The 9,048-nt window shown below is 42.0% G+C and overlaps 1 non-coding gene across 1 annotated transcript; it reads right to left on the minus strand.

Annotated features, from left to right (window-relative positions):
• Nucleotides 1-6,774: 6,774 nt before the first annotated feature.
• Nucleotides 6,775-6,881, minus strand: LOC138880603 (small nucleolar RNA R71). The gene has a single exon (XR_011403332.1). It is a non-coding gene; the product is annotated as a small nucleolar RNA R71 (small nucleolar RNA).
• Nucleotides 6,882-9,048: the final 2,167 nt, after the last annotated feature.

Genomic DNA, 9,048 nt, shown 5'->3' on the forward strand with positions numbered 1-9,048 from the left:
TTTCCTCTTGTCACGTATTGCTTTTTGTCGACTTATTTTAGTCCTGCCCTTTGCAAGGGGTTTCATGCTTTTGGAGAAATACGGTCGATGCTATCTTTGGGTGGTGTGCCAGGGGTCATCTGAATAAGATGCCCGTGCTTTGCGCGCCCTCTGACAGTATAGAGCTCGAAGTCCCGGCCCGAGCTCAGACGAGCTATATCAAGATAATAGTCTTTGTGGCGATTTGTCATTTAGAATTCGCCAAGGATTCGGGATGCTGGGGTGATTTGGTCTGTTACATCGGACCGCCCCACTGACTTTGGTCCGACATTGTTGTTGCATGTGACCGAACCACTTGAATTCATGAACACATGTTTTATTCAAAATAGATCAAATGAGGGAGAGGGTTACCAATGCATCAGTGTGATGCTGAGGTAGAGTCTCTGTGCCCTTTTCCCTGGTTGTAAGGGCGTCCTCCGAAATATTTCCCTGGACCCATTTTTTCCTGATGACAAACATTTTTACTTCCCATTTTATGAGTCCCCGGAGGGTGTCATCGCTCCTTCATTGTCGTGGTAATACATCGTGGTTTGTTCGCTTCATCCTCCTAAATTTCCCTCCTCCCTTGGGGCTGGACTCGAGCGATGGTACTCGATGGTGACTTTTATTGAGTAGCACGAATATCGTCCCTCTGAGCTGGTGGCCATTTTTGACCCCGTGGACGCGTGCGCCCTACGGTCCCCATGCCGGGTTGTGGTTCCTTTGAAAGGGTCTTGGTCGAATAGGCCTGAGTCATTTGGCGTCCCTGGTTTCGCTTATGGTGATCATGATATTTGGTATATCAATGCTTAAATTGTACTCCACTAAGCGGGGTTCCTCTACCAGTTGTGCCTCGTCAGATCCGGCTCCATTGGAGGTTCCTCGAGGACGTTTCCCTCGAACTATTTCCCTACCGTTGCGAGGCAGGTTGCATCTTGTGGCGTTCCTCCCATTCGCGGCGCATGGATGTTACCTCCATCTGTTTGGCACTAGTTTCTTTGCTAGGAGCCTGCTTGGGTATACCAGGCCCGTAGAGGCTCCTCGACGGTTGTCCGTGGCCCTGATTTGTGGCAGGTGCCGGGTACGGGCATCCGATCAGGTCTTGGCTGGGTATCTGATTAAGCTTCATTTAAAATGACCCGGAGTCGTTGGGCATGCTTCGTTTAAACTTTGGGCAAAGGCCTGGGTTTCCCAGTCATCTGAAATCGGGAGCGATCTCATTTGTCCTATCATGGAATAAGGCGCGACTCCCTGTGGTGTTTCATTCTCTCTTTGTTCGGCCTCCGATGTGTCGGGCTCTTCCGTTGCTGCTTTGATGGCGTCGACATGTGCTTCTTCGGAAAAATCTGCTGGCGCGGTAAGTGGGTTCGTGAGATCAGGCGCTAGGCTGTGGCGCCACATCATGGTTTCTCTTGAGAGTGTTTCCCCGAACTTTTACAACGTAACGGGCTTGAACTCATCATCTTGTAGGTCCCTGTCGTTTTCCGCACACGTGTAAGTGATGGTGCGCTCGTCGGAATCCAAGGTCCTGACGCACCTATGGAGTTCCGGCATTTCGTATTTCCGTGAAGCGGGTTCCAAAACTACTTCCCCGAGAGATAACTGTTGCATGAGCCTCTATGAACTTGACTTGATTCTCTTGGAGAGATCCTCCAACATCTTTGTTGTGGCGGGGCCTGTTATTGATCCGTTGTTATTTGATCTTTTGGGTACTAGTTAGGCTTAGGGAACTGTTTCCGGCGGTACTGTGCTGGGGATCCCCGAATGGCTCTGCAACTGAGCGATAGCCAACTGTTGTGCCTGCAATATTTCGAGAATGTTATGAAGACTAACTTCTTGTTCTTCTCGGGCTGGGGTTTTTTGAGCTTCCTATTGGTCGATGTGCCGTATGCTCCTATTGGTGTGAGAAGTTTCGCCGACTTGCTGTGCGTTCTGTGAGTCCGCATCCGCTAGAATTGATCCGGACGCGTTATCGGGATTCTACAGTGGTGCTCCGGCGGCCGGGACAACCAAGCCATTTTCCCCATGATTTTCGAGGTTGTCGTTCTCGACTCCGTTTACCGAACCAGGCATTTTGACCTGAAATCAAAGGATCTTGGGCAAGAAAAAGTGTGAAAGATAATGTGCGTTTGTGCAATGAAACTAGCAAGAAAATAATCACTACTATTTTTATCCCCATGGTGGGTGCCAAACTATTTACCGTGAAAATGGTACAACAATTAAATTTGTAAATGGGATTCTAATAATACGTGATCAATTCTTGAGCTAGTTGTTAGAGCAGTTGATGCTAATAATATGGAGTTTAAGATTAAATGCAAGTTGAAACAAGGTAGCAATCGAACCGAAGGTCCTTCTGCCTGGGTACAGGCCGGGTCGATGGGGGACCTCGGGGTTGAGCTCGAACTATCAAGGGTAGTCAGGGATGGGATAACAGTTGAGGATATAATTAAACAAGGCTCTTTATGGCTAATACTAAGTTATATGATGAAGAACAAGTAAGAAAGCGATGAATATCAAGGTGACCTTGGGCCAGTGAGAATGAACAAGTTTAGAAAGAAAAGAGAGAGAAGTATTATTGCACTTGTGGAGAAATGGAGCAACATCAGCCCGTTACAAGGTAGCATGAGTCCCCTTTATATAGGAGGGGAACTCGGCTACAAGCACATGGGTATTAAATACAAAGTAAGGAGATGGGACGGCTTGACGCGATGCCTCAACGTAGGCTCTGGATAGGTCGGCCCTGTCGACTTTGTCGTATGCCTTGGGAGCTTCCCCTTCTGTCCTAGCTTCGATCTCCATCTTCTTTGAGTCGGGCCTCGACGAGCCCCGAGTTCGGGAACTCGGCCTTGGTTTCCCGTCCTCGGGGTCTCGAGGCGTTCTTCCGAAATGACTTGATAGCGAGAAATCAAGTCCTCTGATTTTGCCGCGTACAATTTAATATTCAACATTGCAATCCAGTTTATAAGGTCGTTTATTTATATTTTGATACTTAACATTGGAAAATTATCTGCATTGCAGTATTTAGAAATTCAGTTTGCATTTTCTTTATTTGAATAAAAAAGATTTGTCGCTCTAGCTTATCTTAATGAATAATGAATTCGTGACATCTTTACTATCTTTGGCTTCACCATTACAAAATTCGAGTTCAGAGCATTCTCGTGTATCCACCAGCTCTATCTTTGTAATATAGAAGTTCAAGATATTTAGAACCATATTTCTATAACAAAATAGAGAAGAAATCTAATGGAAATTATTTTCCCACCAGCCCTTTTCCCACTGAGCGTCTCCCCTGGGAATGTCGTGGGAATATTCAAATTTCCCACGAATTTCCCACCGATATGTCCGTGGGAAAAGTCTGTGTTTCTAGTAGTGTTATTCTCTGTTAATACAAGCAAGCTTTCATTCAATTCTCTCGTGGAAAATTATGATCTTGATATTGACTTTCCCGCTCGGCACTAATGGTCTAGTCTAGCATGCAAAGGAGGCCTTTGGTTGGCGAAAGGTAATCACACAAAAGTTGATCGCTTTGTCTTATGCCACCCTTCCAAGACATCTCCGAAAGGCGCCACATAACATAAAGAATCATATTAGCAACTTAGAAATAGAATTCAAATAAATAGACAAATATGTTTGACTAATAATTCAATAAATATAGTTCGTATGTATAATTTTTAGGTTGAAATTGCATGCCCATGTAAAAAGAAATACTCTTAATTATTTTATTAGCAATACTTTACTAAATTAGTGAAAGTTACAGCCATGTGACTAGGAGGTTACGAGTTCGAGCCGTGGAAACTGCCTCTTGCAAAAATATAGGGTAAGGCTGCGTACAATAGACCCTTGTGGTCTGGCCCTTCCCCGGATCCCGCGCATAGCGAGAGCTTAGTGCACCGTGCTGCCTTTTTTACAAAATTAGTGAAAAATTATTGATTATATATGGGTATCGGTTGGATAATTAGATTACTTATTGTAACTATCAAGCCACATTGGATTATGACCGGGCTTTATGAAATAAATATGGGTTTTTTTCATTCCTATACACTATTAGAAACTTTATTATCCTAAATGTTCATGTTTAGTTAATTACCCGGCATAAACAAGTTTTGTTTACAAAAAATATACAATCCACTTTAAAAGACTTCCAATCCATTATTTGTACCTTCAATCAAGGGATTTAGTTATATCATTTCCTTTTTTTTTCTCTCCTCTTCTCTCCGGATTCTCTCTTGATATCCCTGCTTCCTCTCTGGCCGACCTTAAACTAAAAATATTATGCTGACCGACCCAACATGTATTCCAGTATTCGACATATGAACAATGACGCAATCCAATTGGCTTTTCATCCCTCTGTTCCTGCACTTCCCACTAAAATTTAATCAATTGATTGTAATTTATGGAAGCCAAATCACTACTGAGGAATAGCTAACACACAATCTAAAGAATGATAAATCACATATAACACATGTAACTACCAAACCAGTCTAGATATGTATTCCACTTATTCTCTTCGGAGCAAAATGAGAGTAAGCTAGCTTTTTACTGGACAATCACTCCATAGTTTCATAAAGTATGTTGACACAATCTCATTATATGCTTAGTATGTTTTGTTTGGACAATACATGATGTTAGGCTAGAAACCCGTGTTTTAGTCATAGTATTACATTTCAATTACTGCAGTTTTACATATGTTTGAGCTCAAATGATAGTGAATTACACTTAGTATATGTTTTATACCTTGCAGGAAGTGATCATGAGCTCAAAAGTTAATTTGGAGCTAAATTGATCAATCCAGAGCTTTGAAATCTGAGTAAAAGCCCAATATATTAAGCCGGGATCGTGTTCGGAGGTCGTGTACCAAGTCTGGATGTTAAAAGAGGACAAAACAAGTTCACTCTAAGGAAATTACACTGTCGTGCCGCATGGGGCACCGCAAGGCATAGCGCAGTAGTGTAAAAGGCTGCATGACAAGAAAAGTGGAGGCTGCAGACAAAGTCCACTAATGCGCCGCATGGTGCGGTGCAACTGTATATTTTTTACAAAGCAAAGTCCTATTTCGCGCAGGAAAGAGTGTTTCGTCTGGGCCCGACCCTACTTGATATAAATACATATAAAAACACTATTTTGAGGACTTTTGACATATCTTAGACCTAGGGAGACTATTTCGGAAGGGAGAAAATGTTTGGAGCAATTTTCGGAGGAGATTAGCATCGAATTCTTCATTCCTTCATCTTTACTTTGTAATTTAATTATGCAAATTTTTTGGGAAATTGTTACTATGAGTATGAGTAGCTAAATTCCTAATCTAGGGTTTTGATGGAACCTGTTGAAGGATGATTTTCTCGTTATGTTAATATAAATTTGCCATAGTATTATCTCTATTTGTTCAACTGCATGCTTATTGTAGTTGATTGAAGGGCCCTCAATTAACTATTCCTATTTAGTGTGGTTTACTCGAGAGAGATTTCATATTTAGGTAGTTGTTGAACATCATCATTCCTAACATATATGAGGGATCAATATGAAGGGCTTAAAGGTGGGATTAGGGATAACGAAACCTTGGGTGCGATCTAAGTGAGCTGTACTTAAAAGCTAGCTACCATAATTCGGGAGAATATGTCTAGTATATTGTTGTAATTACTCGGGATAGAGTTACGACAGTGAGAGTGCTCATGATCGATAGAAAAGACTTAGGCAAATTTATAGCAAACATAGCGGAAAGGATTCCGACAACAGGAGAAATTAGAACCTTAGACCCTTCCAATTCTTGTTTACAAACTGTTCATAGTTAGTTCTTAATTACTGCATTTTTATTACATAAATAGTTAGTTAATAAACACCCAAATTGTTAATCAAATATCTCTGAAGATTGAATGCATGAATTTCTGGAGTCCAATAGTTGTGATTGATAGGTTATTTCCCTGTGGGATTTGACTCCGTGCTTGTTAACCAGAATATATTTGCAGCGACTGCTTTGTCCTTTTTATAAGGCATAGTTGGGCGTGATCAAATTTTGGTGCCGTTGTCGGGAAATTAACGGTGTTATTGGTTGCAGTTAAAAAGAAGTGCAGAAATTCTTAGTGTAGTCAATTTTCTTCAATTTAAACTGATCATTGAAATTCTAACGTTTGTAGTCGTGGTTGTCACAGGTGCATGCCTAGAAACTCCTCAAGAACTGGAGAATTGTTCGAAGCATTATCAGATCCTGAGAAGGTGTTCAAAGCATTGAACCGTGCAAACAGGAAAGGCAAACAACAACAAAACTCAACTGAAGGAATTGAATCAGACATGGAAGATGATAATGTAAACAATAGGGACAACGTGAATGACCCAAAAAATAGAAACAACGCAAATGACCCAAATGATCAGGGTGTGGCACCTCTTGTGCCAGAAGCAGCACTATATGACTGGGCACAACCCACAACTGACAACTTAGCAACTGCTATTGTAGTCCCTCAGATACAAGCAGAGTCATTCTAGATCACCAATAACATGTTACATTTGTTGGGGAACAAGGGACTATTCTATGGGTCATACGTTAAAGATCCTCAGCAGCATCTAAAGAACTTCCTCTCAATCTGTGCCACGTAGAGACAACACAATGTCACACCGGAAGCAATACGTTTGTTGTTGTTTCCATTCTCAGTGATAGGAGCAGCCCAGACTTGGCTTAATTCACTCCCTATCAACTCCATCACTACTTGGGAGGAATTTGTCAAGCAATATTTGAACAAATTTCACCCACCCAACAAAACTGCTCAACAAATTGATAAGATATTGAGCTTCAAACAAAGACCCACTGAGATGCTGCATGAAACATGGGAGAGATTCAAGGGTCTCCTGGTTACATGTCCACATCATGGTATTCCGGAGCAGATGTTGGGGCAAAGATTTTACATGGGTTTAGCTGATACTTTGAAAGCTAATGTTGATGCTTCAGTAGGTGGAGCATTTTTGAGCAATACATTCAGAGAGAGAAAGATCCTGCTTGACAAGATGGAACAAAACTCAGGATGGACAACAAGGAATGCTCCAATCACTCCTGTGGTTCACTCAGTGGCTCTAGAACCAGCTAACTCCATAGCTGAAAATATGGCTACTTTGAAAAACACAAATGAGCATCCTCACCAAAAAGGTGGAAGAATCAGGCCAGAAGCAGTGGGTACACATAGTTGATGCAACTAATGGGGGTCTATGCACATCATGCATTAATAAACCATATGCTGTTCATGGAGTGCTGAAGGCGATAATCAACAATATCAGTAGAACATGAATTATTTGGCTAACTACGGGGGACCGAGACCAGGTGGTTAGAATTGGGGTCAGCAAAATCAACAATACAGACCAGCTCAGCAGTAGTACAATAACAACAATAATCATGGTGCTATGCGACCATAAGGGCAAATGGTGCCTTACTAAAGGCAACAAGGGTACAACCAGCAAAATCAGCAGCAGGCTTATCAACAACCTCAACAACAACAGATTGTGATACATGAAGATGGGTTTTCTAAACTCAAGCGTATGATGCAACAAGTGATTGGGTCAACTTGAAAGCTAACTGATAGAGTAGACTCACTTGAGTCAACAATTATAAATATTGAGATCCAGTTAGGACAGATTTCCATGGCCCTAAATAATCGTCCTCATGGGACGTTACCTACTGACACCCAAATCAATCCAAAAGAGTAGGGCCTGAAGCAGCTGATGATAGTGAGTCTTCAAAATGGTAGGAACTTAGATCTGGAGCAAGAAATTGCTCGTGAAAACAGGCCGACTGAAACACTGGTGCCAGTACCCATTGAGATAGATGATTCAACAGGTTTAACTGAGGTGACGGTATAGAATGCGCAAGAAAACACCAACAAGGAAGATGTGGTTGAAAAAGAGACTGAAGTTGCACTAGAATCGACAGTAGAAGCAGTGCCTGAACAAGAGAAAAGCCAAATTATAGGGAAGAAGCGACCTCCAGCACCAGTGCTATAGAGATTGGCTAAGTATCAAAAAGATGAGCAGTACAAGAAATTCTTGGAGATGTTGAAGCAGATTCAGGTAAACATTCCATTGATGGATGCCTTAAAGGAAATGCATGGGTATACAAAGATGATGAAGGACTTGATATCCCGCAAGTTTGACTTTCAAGACTTGGCCACAGTTACACTGACTCAGACCTGCAGTGCTATTGTGATGAGACCCATAGCTGAGAAGCTGTCTGACCTAGGGAGTTTCACAATCCCTTGCACAATAGGCAACTTTGAATTTGCTAAGGCACTGTGTGATCTAGGAGCAAGCATAAACCTTATGCCCCTAGCTATCTACAAAAAGATAGGCATTGGAAGAGCTAGACCCATGTCTATGCTACTATAGCTGGTTGACCAAACTATGAAAAGGCCCTTTGGGATTCTAGATGATGTATTGGTGCAGGTTGGGAAGTTTGTGTTTCCAGCTGATTTCGTCATCCTTGACTGTCAGGTTGACGAGAAAATTCCTATAATTTTGGGAAGACCATTCTTGGCCACTAGGAGAGCTCTAATTGATTGTGAAACTAGAGAGCTCAAAATGAGATTGAGCGATGAAGAGATAACATTCAATGTGCAGAAATCTATGCGCAAACCCGGTGAATTTTCCAATTGCTCTCTAATAGATGTAATGGATGTAGTGTTGGAAGAGGACAATACATCATTGAACCTTAAAGACCCTCTAGTAGCTTGTCTCATAAACTTAGACGAAGCTAATGGTGAAGACTTGGCAGAGTGGGTACTTGCTCTTGAAGGCCAAGATTTTTGGAAAAGGGAGTTGGAATTTGAGCCTTTGCACTTGGAGGAAAGAAAAACTCCTCCAGCTAAGCCGCCAATAGAAGAGCCACCAAAGCTGGAACTGAAGCCATTTCTATCCCATCTCAGGTATACATTCTTAGGACCTGACTCAACTCTACCTGTTATTATCTCATCCAGTTTGTTAGATGTGCAGGCAGAACAACTTTTTCAGGTACTAATTGAGTGCAAGACTACAATTGGGTGGACCATTTCAGACATT

This window comes from Nicotiana sylvestris, chromosome 10 (genome assembly GCF_000393655.2).
Source record: "Nicotiana sylvestris chromosome 10, ASM39365v2, whole genome shotgun sequence".
Taxonomy (NCBI): Eukaryota; Viridiplantae; Streptophyta; class Magnoliopsida; order Solanales; family Solanaceae; genus Nicotiana; species Nicotiana sylvestris.